At 37.0% G+C, this 22,065-nt stretch overlaps 1 protein-coding gene and 1 pseudogene across 1 annotated transcript in view; one reads left to right on the forward strand and one right to left on the reverse strand.

Moving 5' to 3' along the window:
* RIT2 (Ras like without CAAX 2) overlaps nucleotides 1-22,065 on the forward strand; it is a 410,741-nt gene that overhangs the window by 366,280 nt on the left and 22,396 nt on the right. The gene's annotated exons all lie outside the window — the stretch shown is intronic.
* Nucleotides 10,843-16,264, reverse strand: LOC119511846 (annotated as a pseudogene).

Raw genomic sequence — 22,065 nt, forward strand, 5'->3', positions numbered from 1 at the left:
CCTTATTGCCACTCCTAAATGATTTTTATTTACTTTTAGCATATGCATTTGAAATGTGTTTACTGTCAACTTGGATATGTGTTCACTGTTAGGTATATTTTTCCCTTTCTCTTTTCCTTTCTCAGTGTACTGCTTCCCCTCTGAAATTTGCCTGGTCTTGTGCTGATGTAGATTCTGACTCTTGTCAAAGGGCCATGCTTTATACATAATCTTTAAAAAAGAAGAAAGTGAGAAAAACAATGGTGATTTTTAAAATGTACTTATAAATATATACTCCCCCCATTTCCAAAAAAGATGTGAAGTGTTTTAAGACATTAATTTGATCACTGACAGCCAAAGTGATTGCACAAATCAGAGGGTTACTGTCAAGATTATAATCGTCATTAGCTATTTCTCTATTTATGAGTCTGTGTGTGATCCCAGCTTGATTGGGACTAAGCGATGCAGAACAAAAGGCAAACACTAGGTTAAATCCTGCCAGAAGAGCCTTTTCTAAATAATATTCCTGGTCTAAGAGAGGATACTAAATAATTATTTTCTAAGAGTAGAAAAGGACACATTAGTACAGTTGCTGCCACTCCTGTTGAAACTGGAAAAAAAAAAAACGTTTTGTCCAAAATAATGGTATTAGTGGTCCAGTATAAATATAGCCTTAGATCAGTGGTTCTCAAAGCATGGTCTACGGATTCCTAGGGGATTCCCAGGACCCATACAGAGGATCCAGAGGTCAAAATTATTTTCATATTAAAAGTAAGATATCTTCCTTTTTCACTATTTTAACATTTGTACTGATCGCACAGAAAAATGGCGAGTAAAAGCGGGTGCGTTAGAATGAATCAAGGTGGTGGCACCAAATTCTACTGGTTATCATTGTATTCTTGACCATCACACATTTGCAGTAGAAATATGCTAATTTCACTTAACATTTTTCTTGATGAATCAGTAGAAATTATTGATTTTATTAACTCTCTACCATTGAATACACATCTCTGATACCCTGTGAGGAAATGGTAAGTATACCTAAAGCATCCCGGCCCACTACCAACGTTAGATGATTGTCTGCAGAAAAAGCACTTGTACAATTGAATAGCATGCTAACCATCCTCTTTCTTCATGGAATAACAGTTTTTGTTGAGAAAATTTGACTGAAGGACAAACTATGGTTAGTCAGACTTGGATATTAGGTAGATATTTTTCAAAAGTAAATGAAGTGAGCCTATTACTTCATTAAGTCATTAACAAAAATGACACAATATTTGTGGCCAAATGTAAAATTAAAATCTTCAAATAAAAATTAGAATTTTGGAAAATTTGTGTCTGCCACATGGAGCTGGACAATTTTCCAAAACTTACAGATTTTTTGGTGAAATTGGTGGTGATGTTAACAAATATGATTTTTTTATATTGCATACTAAAATGTGTTAACATTTAAAAGTTCAACATAAATCAGTAAACCAATCTTTTACCAATGGTCAGTGTTTCAAAACCACTCATGAGTGAAGATTCATTCGAACTGCAGGATTGACCAATGGATTTTAATGTAACAGTACAAAAAGTTCATTGATTTGGTCTTGAATTTCCACATTGCACCTAACCTTTAGGAAACTTTGTTTTCAAGTTTTGGTTTAGTATCAAAGGGTAATGTCCTCAGTTTCTGAAAAGGCTATTAAAACACTTCTCTCTTTTCCAGTTAAATATATTTTGAGCCCAGATTTTCATTATATACTTCAACCAAACAAAATATTGCCAACAGTTTGAAATAAAAATCAGATATGAGAATCCAGCTGTCTTCTGTTAAACTAGATGGATTTGCAAAAAATGTTACACTTCTCAGTAAACTTATTTTGTTTTAGTATAGTTATTTTTTCATTAAAAAGTTATTTAGGCTAACATGAAATGGGTTTAGTTAACAATTGTCTTTAAATGTTGCAATTTTAATTTCTAATATGGAAAATAATAATTCATAGAACCCATATGAACAAAAGCTCTGTAGGAGATGCAATAACTTTTGAGACTGGGGTCTTGAGATCAAAAGTTTTGAAAACTCCTGCCTTAGACCATAAGAATTCATTTTTAATGAATTAATTCTGAAGTTTTTACTGAGTGTCCAGACTATTAGAGTGATAAAAAAAAAATAGCTTAAGAAAGACATAAAGTTTGTGTCCTGTTATGATGGTTAATTTTATCAGTTTGGCTATGCTATGGTACTCAATTGTTTGGTCAAACCCTATTCTAGATGTTGTTATGCAGGAATTTTGTAAAAGTGATTAACAACTATAATTAGTTTAAGTAAAGGAGATCACCCTCAACAATGTAGGTGGAACTCAGCCAATAAGTTGAAGGTCCTGTGGCAAAAGCTGAGACCCCTAGGAAAAGAAGAAAGTCTGTCTTGAGACTACAATATTGACCCTTACCTGAGTTTCTGGCCTGCGGGTCTTCTATTTCTAAAATGCCTGAAGCATTCAAAAGTGCTAGACAGAATACCACATGTATTATTTGCCATCTTATTTACATCACAGTAGTTCTCTAACTGTAGATTTGGATTTTATAAGTAAGATTGCTGATGCCCAATGAAGTTTCACACATGCTTAAATATGAAACTATCCTTCATAAAAGTAAGAACCATATTTTTGTGTCCTTCAAAGTGTCTCAAAATATGGAGCACTCTCTGTTTCATTTTGCTAAAGTTGCTGGATTGCAATATACCAGAAATGGGTTGCCTTTTTCAATGGAGTTTTATTAGGTTACAAATTTACAGTTCTAAGGCCATGAAAATGTCCAAATTGAGGCATAAAGAGGAAGATACCTTCTCTGAGGAAAGGCTTCCAGGGTTCCCCATCACATGGGAAGGCATATGGCGACATCTGTTGGTCCTTCTCTTCTGGTTCCTGTTTCAGTGGCTGTCTCCAAATGTCTCTGAGTATTTCTCTTTCAGCACCTATGGGTCATTCTTGCTTCTCTGGGTGTTTCTCAACTTTCTGCCCCACCCCGCTCTGTGTTTCTACCTTTTATCCTCTCATAAAGACTCCAGTAAAGGATTAAGACTCACCTTGAATTGAGTGAGTGGCATCTCAATTGAAACAACCTAACCAAAAGATCCCACCCACAATTGGTCTGCACCCACAGGAATGGATTAAAAGAACATGGCATTTTCTGGGGTATATAACAGTTCCAAACCAGCACCCTCTGTTACCTTATTTTATACAATGAAATGATATATGGGAAGACACCCTAGCTTGAAATATACTTAGACTAGATGGTGTTGAATGTTCATAGAAGTAGAATGCATTTAAATTAAAAAAAAAAAAAAAAAGAGGTCAAGAAATTTAACAAGGATTTAATGATTCCTGGGGACATGATCTCACAATTCCAAATAATGGAGATAATTATAAACAAGCCTTTTGAAGATCATTTTAAAAACCAATTACAGTAAATAGTTATAATCACAGCTATTCCTACAGGACAAAAGGAAAAAAAAAATATGAACTGTGCTAAAGTTATACGAATTAAACTTGAGACTTACAGTAAATTTTCCACTGACAGCATCGTTCAGAATTTTAAAAAGTGTAGAATCTCAACCAGCTCTTGAACAGTGTTTGATGACCTTAAATGGCTCTAACTTATAAGATACTGCTGCCAAAGATGATTGTTAAGTGTTTGAATAAATCTTTTCATGAAATTTGAGAAAAGAGAGCTATGTATAAATTATATATTAACTTACTTAATAAATGATTTTACATCTATAACTAAATTTTAGAATTAAATATATGTAAATATATGACTTATAATATAAAAATTCAAAACTGCTTTTGAGTCTTCTCCTTTGGAAATTCAAGAACTTCCCTACATTTGGTCATTTATAATTTTTGTTTAATGATACAGAACCTAGAAATGACAAAGAAGGGGTTCAAGCTGAGGTTTGTTTGAATTCAAAGCACATTCTTTGTTGTATAAGTCATGTTGTTAAACTTTTGTTTAACCCCCTAAGAATACTATAGTAATTCAAAGGAGATAATGGTTACTTAGATATTGAGAGGTTTAATGGTTGATGTAATTTTGAACTGAGTATTGAAGGATAGTTAGGATATTTTTTGGCACAGAAAGCATTTTAAGTCCAAGTAAATATCAAAAAAAGAGGTATTCCATTCCTAAATTTTTGTTTTTTTCTGAACGGTGGTCATGAATTTTTTTTTCTATATTTTGTGGGCTAATTATTATTACCAAAAATGCTTAACATTTATTGAAAATATGCACCATGCCAAGCAAATCAGGAAATGGCCTCATTCAATTTTCATAACAATCCTGAGGTTTGCTACATTTCTTCCCATTCTAACAAAGAGAAAATTGAGAAGAAGGGAGATTGAGTATGTTGCCTGATAGCATAAAGAAAACAACAGAATGGTAGTCCAAGCCCAAGTATATTTAAATCCACAACTGAGTTCTTAAGTCATAGCACTATGTTGCCTTAAACCTTCATTCTATTTCAATGTAAAAAAAAATTGAGAGAGAGAGAAATCAGTGAAGACTGGATTGTCAAGGAAGGCTTTCTGCAGAGACTATACTTTGAGCTTGGCTTTGGAGGATATGCACACTTTAGAAATGCAAAAGGAAAATGGAGAGAGATACTGATAACGTAAATAAGGGTATAATTGTGGAAGAACCGCGTGCGGTAGATGGGTAAGTGGGGCAACACATTCAACCACACACATCTCTATTGACTAGCAAACAAGGAAAGAGTGTCTCTGCCTTTGTTAATTCTTTGTAATTTTCTTCCACTACAAGTTTTTCTTGAGCAGCCCATCACCATATTTTACTAAGTGTACATGGACACTGGGTTATGGTGATTCACCAGTGGTGTAAGGAACAAATATTCTTAATATATCACCCAATAGGGAGTAATCAACAAACTTGCCCTGATGGAGTTGGTACAAATTGTACTTTACATTGGGTTGTTAAAATTATAATCCAACTCTCATGTCTCTGACTACCAACTGTTCATAATAAATAAATCTCTATATATATTAATGTGAGGTGAGCGCTGACGTATATAGTGACATGTTTTGCAACACTTACCTGATGTTTGAGAAAACCCAAGCAAATAAGCTATTGAATTGCTCTCTTCTCCCTTCTCCCGACTCACTCCTCATAGTTGTCCAAGGGCTGTGTTAGCTGATTTTAAGTAGTGCTTAATGTAACTATGAATACAGACCATTCACATGCAGGTCTCCCCCAGACTGTTTGTTCCATTGCCTCTTCTGTCCAGTCTCTGTAAAATTTTAAAAAGACATAAGTTTTAAGTTCAGCATTTTTACTTCAAATAGCAAATTTTTATTTGTTAGTTCAGTTGGAAAACCATTCTGGTAGCTTCTTACAGTCATTATTTTATTACTGTTGAAATTAGTGTTCAGAAGTGCATTTAAAGTCCACAGGTCAAATATAATTTGGACCAATCCATGTAAAAAGCCTCCTTACCTCCTACTCACCTTGACATCCCCTCATTGCTTCTTTCATACCTTTATTCCCCCAATTCTCTGTGCCCTAATTTCTCCCTCAACACCCTCTGCCTATCCATTTCTGCCCACTTATCAAATACCCAGCTCAGGTTTCATTTCCTAAAGGAAGCCTTTCCTAGCTATCCTAGTCATTACTATGTCTCCCTTTCAATTTCTTTAGCAATTAGAGCAATATGTGCATGTGTCACTGAACTCCATTTATGGTGTCAGAATCTGCACAAGCATTTGTTTGGCAAGGCAATAATATTAAGAACCAAAGGAGTGAGATTTAGAAATATTTCAAATGCAGGCATTTGTAGACTATAGGTGAAAATTGAATCCTAGAATATTCTAGCTGGTCAACTGGCCTGTGAGTGATTGTATGTGACTGTACCCATCAATGATCACCCTTCTGTTTATCACCTTTTATTATTGGCATCTTGGGATCGTTACCTTTCCAGGCTACCTAGAAATGATCAGGCTTATTCCAGGTCCATTTCTAGCACTTTATTTTCTCCCCAGCAGATAAAAGACTCCAGACAACACTCCCACCACCTCCACCACCACACACACACACGTACACCCCATACCCTTTGTTTAGGACTGTCTGTCTTGTCATTTGGGGCATTTAGATTTCCCGCTAGGGAAATGTAGGCTACATTGTGCTCAAGCTTAAAACCATAATTGCTAGAGCATATCCACTTTTCAGTTCCTATGAGTCCTCATATGAACTCTGACCTCCAGAGATCTTAGAATATTCTTAGAATATTTATTTTTTAACCAGTATTGGCTTAGTTATGCTACTATTTTCTTTGCTTGAATTGTCTTACACTTAAACAGCACCATTTTCTTATATATGTCTATATAAGTGTATCTGTTTTATCTATCTGTTTATTTACCCATGTAGTTAGCCATATATATGAATGAATAAGAAGTTATATGAGATAAATATCTATCTGTATATTTTAATGACCATCCCATTGCCTGTTATGTGGTGTAACAATTTAGTTAGAGAGAATTAAGTAACACATTAGATGCCACTCAGACTAGGAGCATAGTAGGTGCTCAATAAATACTTGTAATAAAAAATATATGAGCAACTGTTCCTAATGATTAATGTTACTAATTAACTATAGGTGCAAGGGAAAGTTTTGGAATTGACCATCTTACTGTCTGTTGAATTAGTAGTTAAATGGCTGCCTTCCTGTCTCCTAGACCTGATTCAATCCTTTGCATCCAGATACAATTTATATCAAATACACAGAGAAACTTAACATTTTGTCTATGGTTTGAAAGATGTGGAACTAATGCTCTCCTGAAACTGGAAGCTGTCATTTAATATATTTTCAAGGTGCTATCACAATTATTTATTTTATTCACAGTTTCAAAAATAAAATTTGCTCATTAGAAGACAAACAAAACCAAGATTGGAACAATGAAGAAGGAGGGGAAAAATTACCCATAGTCAAATAGCAAATGGCAAAATCTGCCATTTCTAGCTCTACCCCGCAGACCTTTGCTTACACAACCATAACTGAATGGTTTCATTAGGTTTGCATAACTCTCCTTGTCCTTGCCTGCCCTCCAGGATGTGTCAACAATTATGCAAATGACTGAATAGCAATGGGCAAGAGAAAAGAGAATCAAAAGAACAGAAATCCTCATGTTTTTCATACCACAACCATAATATTTATCAATAACCAGTTCAGTTCTACCATCCTCTGAGTGCTGATGCCTAAAATTCACGGGGAATATTGACAGATGTGTGGAGTTCAGGCCTGACCTTCAAAAGGGCTGCCGCTGAGGCTCCCAGGGGCAGATCAGAGAGACCCAGGCAGGTGGCCAAGCAGAGTAAACAAAAGGAAAGGTTCCCAGCTCCAGCAGCTTTCCTCTCCCTTGCTTTCAGTGGGGAGAAGGCACAATTTCCATCTGTCCTTAGCATTCTGAAAAAAAAATAGTCACGGAGAAACTGTGCCTCTGATTCAGAAATGTAGATATATAAGCAGAGTTTTCAAATAGGCAGGAAAGAGGGAGACAGATTGATGACCTTATAGAATATAGGAGCTGCAAGGAAAATCAGAAAAATGCATTGTATAAGCCTCATAAGCCAGAATGCAGAAATCAGAAAAATTTCACAATTCAGTTTGTTTCCATTTTTTTTCAGAATGATATTCATTTCTAACTACATTTATCTTATTTTTCTCCCCTTTTTTTGTTTTTGTTTTTCAGTTTGAAAGCACATTCACAGATCTTTATTTCAGTGTAGTATGCACTACAGTGCTTGGATTTTTCACTATAGCTCAGCCACTTATAAGGTCATAATCTTGATCAAGATATTTACTCTCTCTGTACCTCAGTTTCCTCATGTGTAAAACGGGAATAATAATCATACCATCTAAAGTTGTAAAAATTGAATGATTTAATACCCATAAAACATTTAGAAGTGTATGCATGCCACATCATAATTAGCCAATGAATTTTGGCTATATTTAAGTCTCATGACATAGTTAAATCAGCTTTTGTTCCCATTTCGTGGTTAGGGCATCCAAAGTGTGCAGATATTAAGTAACTTGCTCAAGAGCACAAAGTAGTCAGGGCAAAGTCAGAGATCTTCTTTGGGTTCATATAGGTATTGACTAAAGATCTTGTTTATAGGCCATCACCAAATCACATTGACTTCTCCTTTCCTAGAAACTCTATTTACCCGTATTTTTTCACGAATTATTTTGTGTGTTTTTATTTCTGTTTATTGAACAGATTGTAAGCTTTGTGAGTATGAGAATTGTATTCATATTTCTACTGCATCTTTCACAGCCCTATCATACTAAAAGCATGGTATCATCACTAAGTTTATTTTTTGATCTTAGTCAAACTTCTAATTTTTACAATATGCACTGGTTGCATTACCCTTTTCTTGGGGTGGGCAGATACATAGGAAAGTCAACAAGAGTTCCTAAGTAGTCAGTGAATTTAATGAATCATGAATGCATTGCCTCTTTTTTGTGTGTGTTCTGTCTTTACCCATTTTCTGGTGCAAATGCTCAACAGCATTAAGATGCTGACAAGATAGCTAAGGAAAATACATGAAACAAAGCTGGCTATTCAAATTTAGACATTTGGGATGTTTATGTCTACATGGAATCTTAAGCAACCAGGACTCAAGAAAAGGGATATAGGCATTAAGTGGAGCAGTGGAGCTGATAATGGTGATTGGAAAGTTGCTGGCATGGTGCTGATGTGGTAAGCACTGTAATGAAATAGCTTCTAAATAGGTGATGAAATTCCATGTAAATGGGTTGTCATTTTTCTTTCAAAATATAAAGTATTCACCAGGAAAATTGCTCACACTTTCTGGTTTCAGTTTAATGTTCTGTGTCAATTTATATTGGGAAAAAAAAATCCTTATAAAAATTCCTCTTGATATCAAATATAAATAATTATCAGTGGTCATAAAATAAGATCTTTCTAGAGAAAAAAAAATTATAGGAAGATGTGAAATAACTGAGGGAGGATTTCCAAGGGTTAACCATCTTAATTGATGGAAAGTCACCATCTGGAGCTGCCATATTTTCTGTAAGGATTTTCTTCTTTTGGTGATACTGTGAGAGAGGAAATGAGCATATAATTCCTGCTCTGACTGCAAAAGGGAGCAGTCTAGACCTAATTAACTAAGGAGCTTAATGATATGATTTTAGAATGCATGTCTGTATTAGTCTCTTTCTGTGCTTTTGCTCTAAAAGCACAGAATCCAGCAAAAGCCATCACAAGAGCTTTTAATAACCAAGTTCCTAATGGTTGTTGGAGGGCACATACAACAAAGTTTTCTTAAGGGCTAATCTGCAAGTGATGGTCAATAAGAGAAATAGTAGGTAGAGTGGGAGCTAGAATTGTGCTACTGTTCTTGATTTATTGGCAATCATTTTATGAAATATATTTTTCAGTATTTATGATAATTTTGTTTTGTAGTTAGAAGCTATATAGTTCAGACTAGCTAAAAAGTTATATTTTAATGCCCAAACACTAATGACTAGAATTTGGTATTATATTTTATATTCTAGCATTTATGTCTATAGTGAACTTAATCATACAGTGTTCATACAATAACCTGATATGGCAGCTTCACTTCTGCTAGCTATTTAAATTAAGGATGTGGTTTTAGGAGACAATAACCAGACTCTCCAATGGAGTGAGCATTGTAAATACAATTTTCATTAATAGAAGTTCCACAGATAGATAAGACTATAGAATAAGAATGTATTTCTAAAAACTCCAATAAATTAGTGAAGGTGGGTAATCTCTCACTAAATGGCCATATGCATATTGTCAATGAATTCCATTATATCAAATACCATACTTAATTTTCAGTCCACCTAAGTTGACCTATCAGTGATAACTGTAACAATTTTTTGTTGTTGAAACTTGAATCTTTTTTCACTTGGCTTCCAGGATTCCATTTTCCTCAGGTTGTCCTACTGTTTTATTGAGCACTACTTCTAAATATCCTTTGTTGGTTCCTCTTCCTTTTCCTGACTTGAAAATGTTGAAAGTCCCAGGGATTATTTATACTCACACCAGGGCCATGGTGTAAATACCGTCTATATGTTGTTTTGTTTCAAATTTATGTCTCCAGCCATGTTTTCTTTCTTTTTCCCCCCTTGAAATCCACATATATGTTTCCAGCTGCCAGACTGACATCTTTACTCCTCATTGGAAAGCTTAATAAGGAATCTCAAACAACATTTTTGAAACAAAATTTTTTATCTCCTAACCCCAAACGTCACCTTCATGTTGTTCTCCATTTCAGTACATGACACTGCCACTCACTGAAATGCCCTGGCCATGAAGCAGGAGCCATCCCTTTTCTTCCCTCTTTCCTTTTGTCCTCACACTATCTGTGCGCCACACCTTTCAACTATGTTCCAAATCTGCTGCTGCTGTTGTTGTTGTTGTTAAGACCTTTATTAACAGGTGCTTGCAGTTTGCTGACATTTTTGGAAAAAAAAATCAAGTTGTAAACTGTTATTACAAATTTAAATTGAGGTTCTTAAAAATCTCAACTTGACCAGATATGAAGAAATTTTAAAACCTTTAAAAGTGTATTGAGAAAAAGCAGGCTTTTTGAAAAACAACTTTGTTATTACCAAAAAAAAAAAGCTGTCTTTAGGTGAAAATAATAATAACCGCATGCTGCATAGATAATGCAGATAGTTCTAGTGAACTGGTCAATGGGCAGAAAGCAAGCACTAAGGTTTTCAGCTCCAGTCTTTTGTTCATTTCTCATCGCTGTAATTTCATACTCCCTTCTTGCTGGATGGCTAACCGGATGATGGTAGAGATGGTGCGCTGGCATTTACTCAGCCCCGCCCTGCTCGGCCTCCGGAGCCCACGAATTCTCAGCTGGTGGATCGGCTGCTTTTGTCTCTTTGCCATCTTGTGGTTTAGGGTTTTCTGGGCATCTCAGAAGATAACTGAAGTTGCCGTGGTACCGACATTGAGGTGGCTGCTGACCTTAGGTCCCATCTCTTTGATTCTCCTTATCTTTTTTGCCGTCCTCTCTAGGCGGCCTTTGGCGGGGTAGTCCCCTGCGGAATCGCAGTCTACTGTTCTGCCTCACTGGTCTGCCTTGTCTCCTGCACCCTGGTTGTCAGCACCGTCCCCAGGAGGGCTGGATACTGTGGTCGCCGCCCCTAGGGTCTCCGCATGCAGTAAGGTGGAGTCATGGCCGGCGTTGTTGGATCCCTGGTTCTTTTCCCCACTCTCACTCGTCTGGTAATTTTGCTGGGAACGGCTTGGGGGACCCCTGCAGTGTGGATAACGTCTATAACGATTGTGGTCTGCTGCATGCTTACTGCCTTGCGCCGGATCTCCACCTGGGCCTGTGACGTTTGCTGCCTCCGCCTCCTTCTCTCCTTCAACATCCAACTCCACGGTCTCTCCACACCCTGCACTGCGAAGGTCCTTCCTGGGGCCATTCTTCTTTATGGCAGTCTGGTGTACGGTCGCAGTTTCCTTAGTGCCATTCCTGTTGGTGGACCCATATGCGTTTCTTACATTGAACCATTTTACTGTTGCCAAAACCATCGTTTCCATGACTGTCTTGTGGTGGCGGGTGGTTCCGGGCTTGGTGTCCGCAGCGCTGAGGGCGGCGGCGGTGGCGGCTCCTCAAGGCTCTCAGGTCCGCTCTCCGCTCCCGCTGCCGAAATCAAATCTGATCATTTTTACCACCTTTCCTACTACTATTCTGATCCAAGCTATATATATATATATATATATATATATATATATTTCAATAAATTCTTTCTTCTTTCTTCCACTCCTGGTTCTCCCACTCTCGACTCCTAAAATCTATTTTCTACACAGATTTGAAACTGTGACTCTGATAATGTCACATCCCTTCTCACTACCATCCTGTTGAATTCTCATCAGACATGAACTCCTATGTACCACTTATGTGTGTTATTTTTTGTAGTGTAATAATTAGAGTATGGGACCTGGGGTCAGAATTCTTAAATATAGACTCTACTGCCAGTCTTTAGCAAATTACTAAATCTCTTTGAATCTCAATGATCTTGTCTGAAAATGGGCATAATAATAGTACTATAATCATAAGGTTGTTTTTTGAGAATTTAGGTATTTGACATGGAGCATTTGAACTGGCATTTTCTACTTCTCATCTCATATTATAATTTTTAATGAACAACAGAATGAGCTTGTAATAGTACCAATGCAGGTTAAATATTGATGGCAATTTTGAAGTTGATGCTTCCTCCACCAGCCTGTGAGTTTCATGAGGACAGGGACTGAATTCCTCTTGTTTATTCTGTATCCATGGTAACTATAGCGTTAGCACATATCGGGAGATTAGTAAGTAAATGATAGATGAAAGAAAGAATGAACGAATCTTATGAAAATTGTGGTCTATACTTATTCTCAACTGGGTTTTCTCCTTTTGATCTTTTCTCTCCCAGCTCTTTATATATTTACCTACATTTGCCTAAGAACTGTAAATACCTTCCTTCAGAATCCATTTCTAATATTGAGTCCATCATCTCTTCATGCCCATATCCTCCTCTGCTTTTCTTTTTACCTAAAAGCCAGACTACTGGCAGCTGTTCATTTTTAATACAAAAGCAAACTAAATCCATCTTTGAACTTTTAAAGCATCTCTCATGTTCTCCTCACATTAATTTATTGCTTTAAGTGTTATATCATTTATTTCTTTATCTATTAAGTAGTATTTGGAAGGAGGGGTAAAAGTATGAAGGGGAAGAGAAAGTATGAAATATATATCTAAATATGTACATATATACTTATACATACATATACATATACCTACGTAGATAGGTTCTTCCATCCTAGGAACTAGCTGTGGAAAATCAAGCAAAGAGGAAGTCCATGGGTGGCTACCAAGAATCTCTTTTGATCCTGAAGTTACTGTCCATTCCTAAGTGAATTTGGCAGTCATTAATGCTCTTGATGAAATATATGTGGCTCTCTGCCTTTTGGGAACATAGATTTGCTCTTCATGGTCTCCTTGGAGTTGTGTGTAGCTTTTTTGGGGTTCTGGCCAGTGAATTATAGGTAGTGATGTTGTATATGACTTCCAGTCTAAATAATTTAATTGCTAGTCTGAGGCTTCTCAGAGGTCTTTTTCTCTCTAGCATGGTGACTAGCATTATTAGAGATGGTGGCTGTTCCAATAGGCCAGGTCCCTGAATGGCTACAATGAGCAGAGCCCTTAGCTAATTTCTGATAGGCACTTAGTGTATGTAAGAAATAAACTATTGTTGTGTTGTGATACTGAAATTTGGAGTCTTTGTTATTGCAGCATAACCTCACTTAGCCTGGTGAGTGAGGTTAAATTGAACTTTCTCAACAAAAATGCCATTTTCTACTTACCTTGTTTGTTTTGCAATGAAAAGAATATAAATGAGAACATACCCTGTGCTCCAAAACACAATAAACTTTGAAGTCTCAGTCTCAGCCATCATATTTTCATATAAACTCTCAGTGGAAGAACATACATATGGTCGTAGTGGTCCTTTTGTTGCTGTGACTACATATGGAAGATCCTGGAATTTCAGGATAGAATCTAAGCCTCTCATTCAAAAAAATGTTTTACCTGTGGGAAAACTGATATAGGAATGCAAGACACTGAGCTAGAAATGTAATTTTCCTTCCAATATTTAAGGCTAATATTGATCTTAAAAATAAATAAACAAATGGAGTAAGGACATCTGTCCATGGAGTCAAATTATTCATTTAGTTTGGTTAAAATAAAATCTAGTCAATCTATATACCCGATACTAGGTAGAGAAACAGTCTGGTTAACTGATTGACCAGATGCCTCTGTGTCACATAGCTATGGTCTGGAGAAAAATAACTGTGATGTTTCTGTGCTTTGTTTTATTTTTTAGGTGAGGCCAAAGCTTTCACAGAAAGTAGACTAATGGTCTCAATTTGTGGAGCAGGGAGAAAGTACACTATTCTCCAAGGAAGAGGAGAAACAAACTTCCTTTTAGCCTTTTAGGGATTGTCCCCTATCGTCAAACTTATCAGACAAAGTCTGAGAGAATGACCTAGCTATGTCACCCATGCAATTAGAAGGAGGAGGCAGGGAGTGTGGAGGAAAGAAAAGAAGAGAAAAGAAAAGGACAGAAACACCACTGACTCCATTTGACTGTGTAGACCTTAAAGCAAAACTGGTTTTTAATTGAGACTTAGAGGAGAGAACACATTTTGTCAGTGTTCTGAATTGCTTTCCTTCTTTTAACTGGTATGGGTTTGGAAATATCTTTTTAACTTGTTGAAAAGGAAGGGCTAATCTATTGGCTCCTGGTGACACTGATTAATTGCATTGGTAAAACTGTCAATTCTATTACTTTCTCATTCGTACCAGGTCCAACATTTTCTACAGAATCTTTTGTGTAGCGCTTAGAACTTAAAGAAAAACCAAATAAAATGAAAAAGGGACATATCTTTATTCAAGTATTTAAAAATAATTATTGTTTTACAGAATAAAATATAGGAATAATCAACTTTTGTGCTATAGAGAGAGACCTGGTAACTCTAGTTACCTCACTGAATATATTCAAGTTTTTGTAGTCATTAAAGTTTCATATGGTTAGCCTTCATAGCATTTATCATAGTTGTATTTTATATTCCATTAAATAAGTAATCACTATCTGTTTTGATACTTAAATATAGATTCAATGAGGGCAGGGGTTATATATTATTTTTCCCACCCAACATATAGTACAGACCTGGCACAAAATAAGTACGTAGAACAAATTTGCTGAAAGGAAAACACATTTCAGAGTCTGCTATTCTCTGTACTAACTATTGAAGATACCACTGTTGTTAATATTTTGCCCAAGATACCCAAGTTCTTGAAGAGGAACTATTTTCCCTTTAATCAGTTTATATTCCTGATATTCTTACCTTAGTTATTTCCCAGAGCTACTGTTCTGCTTCTATCATTTATTCCAAGCATATACAAAGGGCCCCTTTCATTACTTTTGGTTTGAATTGATTTCCTTTCAATCTGTTTTTCTCAGTGAGTCAGAGATGTCAGTTCTGCCTCAAACTTTATGATCAGTTTATAAATATTGGGATTTTTAAAGATTTTTACTTTATTTACATACACATAAATATTTATTAAGAAAACACCAATATTTACTCTTCTCTTTGCAAAAAGGGAGTTAAAAACAATTTTACCTTCCCTTGAATGGACAGATAACTATGGTGTATGAGATATGAGGAAATATGCCTTTTTAGTTATATATATCTATGTGTGTGCGTGTGTGTGTGTGTGTGTGTGTGTGTGTGTGTGTATCCTTCCCCCTTCCTGCCCCTTTCTCCAGTCACATGGCTCTCCCATACTAGACCTGGTGGGTAGTAGCAATGTGTACAAAGAGCTTCTCAAAAGGTAATGACAAGCATCCTTCCAAATACCCCTGCCCTTTCTACCCTCAACCACCCTGTTTTGAAAGCCAGTGCTTATGAGCTTTTATTTAGATAATAGAAGCAAATTTAGTGATATAGTCCTGAAAGACATCACTGAATAGAAAAATTGCTCACTTGAGTTTTCAACCAGTTTTGTCCTGAATGATTGTGATTATTTGTTGGGGGCTGTAGACACATGGTTATATGTTAGGTGTTTTTCCCCAGATTAATGGCCAATATAGGATAAACATTCAACCTGCTTCCAAAATCCATCATTATCCTCTGCTTCTTGAGATATGTCAGTAGCTCATAGACCTTGCATTTAGGATTGTTGGGAGGGAATGGAACATTATAAATTATTAGCTAGTGTAGGTGGTGAGGAAGGAGAAATAGGACTCTAAGATGAATCACTATGAAGCTGGTTGCTACTAATAAGATAAAGGAGCACATGAAAAAGGAAAACAACGGGTGTTTATAAGAGAATGGTAGGCTGAATTCATTTTTAGACATATTAAATTTAAGACTAGGGAAAATCCAGGTGGACAGATTTAGGGGGAAGTGAGAAATTCAGGTCTAGATTTCAACAGAGAGACTATGACTGGCAGCAACAGCTGAGGCAATTCACTGCATTCAAACGGAGTTTAAAAATATGGGAGTGAATAAACTTGTCTAGAGAAAGCACATAGGCAGGCCTGCCTCTCATTTTTGTGGGCCCAGGGAAAGAATAGAAATGGTTGCCCCTGGAATTCTAACTTCCCTCTTTTCCTTTTACTCCCAACTTTATACTTCATCTTAAGAGCCCTCCTGCCCACATACCCAAGCTCCATTACTGCCCTCCCGCTCATACACATCTCCTCACCTGCTGAGAGTCACATCTTGGCAACCTTCCCAGACAGAGGTATGCACACTGGTAAAGGACGGAGTTCAACTGGAAGTCAGATCCAGGGACAAGGCCCTGAACATGGACTTAGGGTCATGTAGGCAGGTGATTCTGAGGTACCAGGTACCAAGTTCTAGAAAGGTATAGGGTCTGTGTAATCATCTAATCTTGGCCCCACTGACTCCTCGCCCTGTGTGGAGGGGTTTGGCCAGAGGAGGGCCAGAGAAGGTCCCTCTTTAGTAAGGGATCCTTGAATAGGGGCCTTGGTCACTAAAGTCTGAGGACAGTGATATCACTTGTAATATGAAGCTAAGTACAAATCTCTGGTGACACCTAACCTTAGTGATGGGTAGAAGAATAAAGAACAGAAAGATGTGGCAAGAGAATCATTTCACAAAACCTGATGGGGGGTAAAATTTAAAAAGTGGTGTAGTGATAAATACTATAGAGAAAATGTTAAGAGAGAGAGAGAGAGAGAGAGAGAAGCCTGCAAATTAATCATGGATTTAGAGCTACTGTTGAAGTAATTGTTTACTTCACCAGAGCAGTTTTGGTGTAGTGATGAGGCAGATGCCTAATTTTAATAAGTTGAATTACGAATGGTATATGAGTGTGGAATACTCTTTGAAGGAAGAAAATTTGAAAAAGTAGAGAATAAAGGTGGTGACTAGAGGGAATAAAAGATCATCCAGGAATAAAATTTCAAAGATAGGAGATAGGGTGACACATTTATTTTGTGAAGGAAAGGAGCCCATGAAGAGGATAAAGTTCAGAATCAGCAAGACTGAGATAATAAATGATATCTGGAAGACATGGAAGGGAAGAGAATCCCCAGATTAAGTAGAATTGGCCTTGAAAGAAGGGGCATTCTCCCCCACCTGCTAAATCTAGAACTAAGAAGGAAAAGATGTAGTACAAAATCGAGTGATCTGAAGAGAGATAAAATTTGAGAGGGCTCTTGCCCAATAACCTTTCTTTTCTTTTTGAACTAGAAAGGCAGGTTATCTGCTGTGGTCAGATGGTAGAGGGAGCCGGCTGTGGAGCAGAAGGAGTGTGGTAAAGACATGAAGCAGTTACAAGAAACATAAGGAGTAATGACCAAAAACAAGGAAAAGGATGATGGCAAAGGATTGAGTATTGGCTGAAATCTGTCAAGAAATCAAGCTGAAAATTTACACAATTTTATCTGCCAGTGCTTAAATACCTAAAGAAGGCCTAGGCATTTGTAGGATTTATGTCTTAAAATACAAAAGTTCGAAGAGTTGATGGTGCTGTTGAGAAAGCTCTTCATGTGGTTAAACAACAGGTTCATGTTTAGAAAGGAAGAAAGTAAATTCAGAAGGAACTTGCTTGCTTTGAAAAAAAAAAAAATAGAAAGATCAAGAGACTCTGCTACTGAAGATAGAGGGCAAGTTTGTGCACTTTACTAGATGTTTTCTGTATGCAAAGAAATTGAAGTTCAACAAGCAATTCTGAAGCCTGAGGAAATACCATGACATTCTAGAGTCTTTCTCCAGCCTTGACAAGCATTGACTATTTTGTCAAAAGACTGAGAGAATCATCTCAACCCTACCATTAATTTGCTGTGGGACCTTGGATGAGTTGCTTAACTTTTGGAGATCCTAAGTCCCTTAGTGGATAATTTCCAAGTTTCCTCAGTCTCTAATTCTCTGACCAATCCCCATGGAGTTGCTTCTGCCATCACCATTCAGTGACCCTAGTATAGCTATTTTATTTCTCTTTGAGCCTGGGATAAATGCCATGTCAACAAGTCATACATGGGCTGACAGACAACAGAAAGGTTGCAAAGGGCAATGTGTCAATATTTCTAAGTCCTGACTCACGTGAAAGGTCAATGTAATTCTTTTCACTACCATATAACTCATATTTGACAGAGGGAATATGCCTGGAGCAGTTAGATACAAGCCAGTAAGCACAAAAATCTATTAATTCGGCTATATTTCAACATATACAATATAATTCCACTCTGAAAAGAAATAAGAAAATTTCCCAAATTGTTTAGTGACTTTTTCCCCTTATTCAAGTTGAAATTTGTCTTAACTTCATGTATCTATTCATATCAATTCACTCATTATTTTAAAAATCAAACATTTATTAAATAGATAAACCATGTGGTAAGAACAATACTAACTTCTGGGTAAAAATAAATGAACAACAACAGCTCAATTGCTTAATGTCATATGACTAGAAAGAGCCAGGATTTGAACAAAGAATTGAATTCTGGCTCCAGAATTCATGCTTTTAACCAATATGCCATGCTTCTTTCCTTCCCTAAGGAGCTTAACTTCAAGTTTAAAGAAATAGATATGAAAACAAATATTGCAGAGAAATGTGATAAGTGTCATCTTAGAAAAACGCACAAGGTGCATAAGAGAAAGTGTTTAACTCATCTTGGAGGGTTCAAGAGTGGAATCACAATGGAACTGATGATTCATCTGTATCTTGGTCTATGAGTAGTCATTGTTTAGGCAGACAAGAAAGGAAAGATAATTCCAGCTAAGGAAATAGCAGGTACATAAACAATTGGACGAAAACTAGCAAAGCACATTCAAGAAATATATATAGTTTAGTGTGATTGTGTTAAGAATCCATGAGGCAAAGTGGGAGTTAATCCTGGAATATTAGGTAGCCTAGGGATATAGCTGTGTCATTTGAAACAGTCTGTTCTTTGACCCCAATGCCGTTCCATGACAAAATTTGCACCACTCTGCCATGAAATAGAAAAAAGAAAAAAAAAAATGAGAGTGTAGATAGTTTTCTCATTTGCCCATATTAAATGCCATCATTTATTTTGATATTATTTTCTACTCATTTGATGTTTTTGTTTGAAAATGACCTTTCTTTTTTATGAAATGATGGTTTTAATAGGTTAAATCCATGTTTCCATCTTTCCTTCCTTCCTTTTAAGTATCTATACTTGGATAGAGAGATTGTACTGAGCATAACTGGAATTCTATTTTGCTTTTCCAGGTCTCTACACTCTGTGAAATGGCATGGAAAGTAGGGAACTTAATATTGCCAATCAATAATATCTTCATTCCTTCCAATAGATCTCAATCCTATCCGTTGCCTTTTCAGTCAGTTCCAGCCTAATGCTACCCCATTTCAGGTATTCCATTTCAACCAATCTATGTGTCCTTGTTGCCACTGTCCAGTTCAGAGAACCATCTTCAAGAGCTTGGAATGAACCCCCACAGAACTAGAATGAACCTCATATGCCAGAGAGGTAGTATATTAAATCACCTCTTCTCACCCTCTCCCTCCCTGTCCTATCAACCTTCTCTCCCTGCACAAGCTACAGATATATATGTGTGTGTGCCTGTATATATGTGCTCTGCTTCTGGGTCATTGCGGATTGCTGGTTCTGGATGCTAGTGACCACACTACCAGCTGGTCTACCACTACCTACTTGTGCTACATTGGCTTATATTTCCATGCCAAGTTGACTCCTCTGAAGATTTCTGACATTGTAGATATCACTGGGAAGTTCCACTTTCTTCCTTTATTCATCTTGTGATATCAGCATATCTCCCAGAGAACATTCCTTGACTCTGTGGGTGGTCAGCCAGAAACTGATACCCTCTTCCCAAACTGGGCTTAGGCCACAGCAAAGCTTAGGAATCTCAGCCATGATCACCTTAGATCTGCAGAAACCAGTATTGCAATTCTTCCCACTCACTATGTCACTCTGCCCTTTCCTAAGTTTCATTCCCCATAGTCCAGTGGCTCTGGGCATGGTGGTGTATCTTGCAGTTTAGGAAACATCCAATGTTCAGCTAGGAAATGGGATACTCCGTGCTAGTTTGAATCTGTTATATACTCCATAAAAGACTAAGTTCTTTTAATCCATTCTTCTAGGGGCAGACCTATTGTGGGTGAGATCTTCTGATTAGGTTTCCATGGAGATATGACCCACCCCATTGTGGGTGGGACCTTTTGATTACATTGTTTTCATGGAGATGTAACCGCACCCATTCAAGGTGGGTCTTAATTAATTTGCTGCAGTCCTTAAAGAGAGCTCAGGGAGAGAGAGAGAGAGCGCAGAGCTGACACAGACCCAAACACTTGGAGATGCAGACAGAAAAATGTTTGGAAAAGCAAAGCTAAGAGAGAAGCTGAGAGACACATTTTGGAGAGAAGCTAAGATATGTAATCCAGGTTTTGCCCCTGGGAGAAGCTGAGAGAAGCTAAGACAGAAGCCTAGAAATGCTTAGAAATAGAAGCCCAGAGACATGTCAGAGAAAGTCATGGAAACCAGAAGCTAAACCCAGGAGAGAACTAGTAGACTCTGGCCATGTGCCTTCCTATGTGACAGAGGAACCCAAATGCATTGGCCTTTCTTCAGTGAAGATATGCTCTTGTTGATGCCTTAGTTTGGACACTTGTGGCCTTAGAACTGTAAATTTGTAACCTAATAAATCCCCTTTATAAAAGCCAATCCATTTCTGGTACATTGAATTTCGGCAGCTTTAGCAAACCAAAACACCCTTCTTACAAATCCTTCTTATTGAATACCTCATATTTTCCAAGCAATTACAGATCAAGTAGCCATCTTTAGTCCCAGGAGTCAGGGAGAGGAGAAGGAATAAATAGTATGCCCTCCTCACCAATTTCTAGTGTGCCAAGAAAGCAATTTTTTCTTCTTTTAGTCCACTCTGAAACATTTGTGAAGGCCAGTGCTACCAAGCCAGTCCTTGAGATTTATGCAAAATGTGAAGGTTCAACACTAGTAATCAGGCTCCCAATGAACCTGAACATTTGAAATTTATTACTTTTGTTTCCAACCATGGGTTCTTACAACAATAATTCCTATAGTAGTTTATAAACCCAGGGTATCAGGAAGAAGTCTCAGGCAATGCTTTACATCATTATGTTACACTCACCAAAATCAAAAGTTAACAACTGTATTAGTCGTTTCCCATTCAGATGTGACAGAATCCAACATAAACTAGTTTAAACAATAATAATAAACACAGAAAAATAAATTTTTAGTTCATATTCCTGGAAAATTCAGTTCAGTTGGCTTCAGGCATAAGTAAATTCAGAGCCCCTAATAATTTCATCATAATTGTTCTTTCTTTGCTTTGCTTACCTTTTCATTGATTTTATTCTTAGGTAGTCACTTATACTTCAAAAGCTCGTCTACTCCTACCAATGAACATGACCAGGAGTGTTAGCAAAATTCCCAGGGAGGGATCTCATTAGCCTGGCATAGGTCGTATGTTAATCCCACAGGCAAAAATCTGGCTAGAGAGATGCAGTTCTCTGATTGGCCAGGCCTAGGTTACTTACCTACTCCTGGATCCAGGAATAGATCAACCATATCAAAATTATTGAGCTGAGAAATGGGGAAGGATAACTGTCCCAAAGGGAAATTGGGGAATTATTTCAAAAAGGGAAGAAATGGCCTTCTGGTGGGCAAAAATAATAGATGTCTATATTGAAATGCCTACCGAACCACTCTCCCCTCCAAATTTAAGAAAATACCTTGTTCATGAAAACCAGAAATCTGGGAGTTTCCATTGAAGACCACAGGGAATCAGTCAGTATTATAAAATAGAAGAGTAATAAAAACAGATCTAGGATTGTAAAGTTTCACTTTACTGCCTTCCACAAATTCACTTCCTCTCCCTTTGTCTGTTAATTAAAGTGGGCTTTGGAAGCTGTTCATAGAAACTTGCTTCCCTCTGGTAACTAATTAGGCTAACCTGCACTGAACTCCAAGCC

Source organism: Choloepus didactylus, chromosome 16, assembly GCF_015220235.1.
Source record: "Choloepus didactylus isolate mChoDid1 chromosome 16, mChoDid1.pri, whole genome shotgun sequence".
NCBI lineage: Eukaryota > Metazoa > Chordata > Mammalia > Pilosa > Megalonychidae > Choloepus > Choloepus didactylus.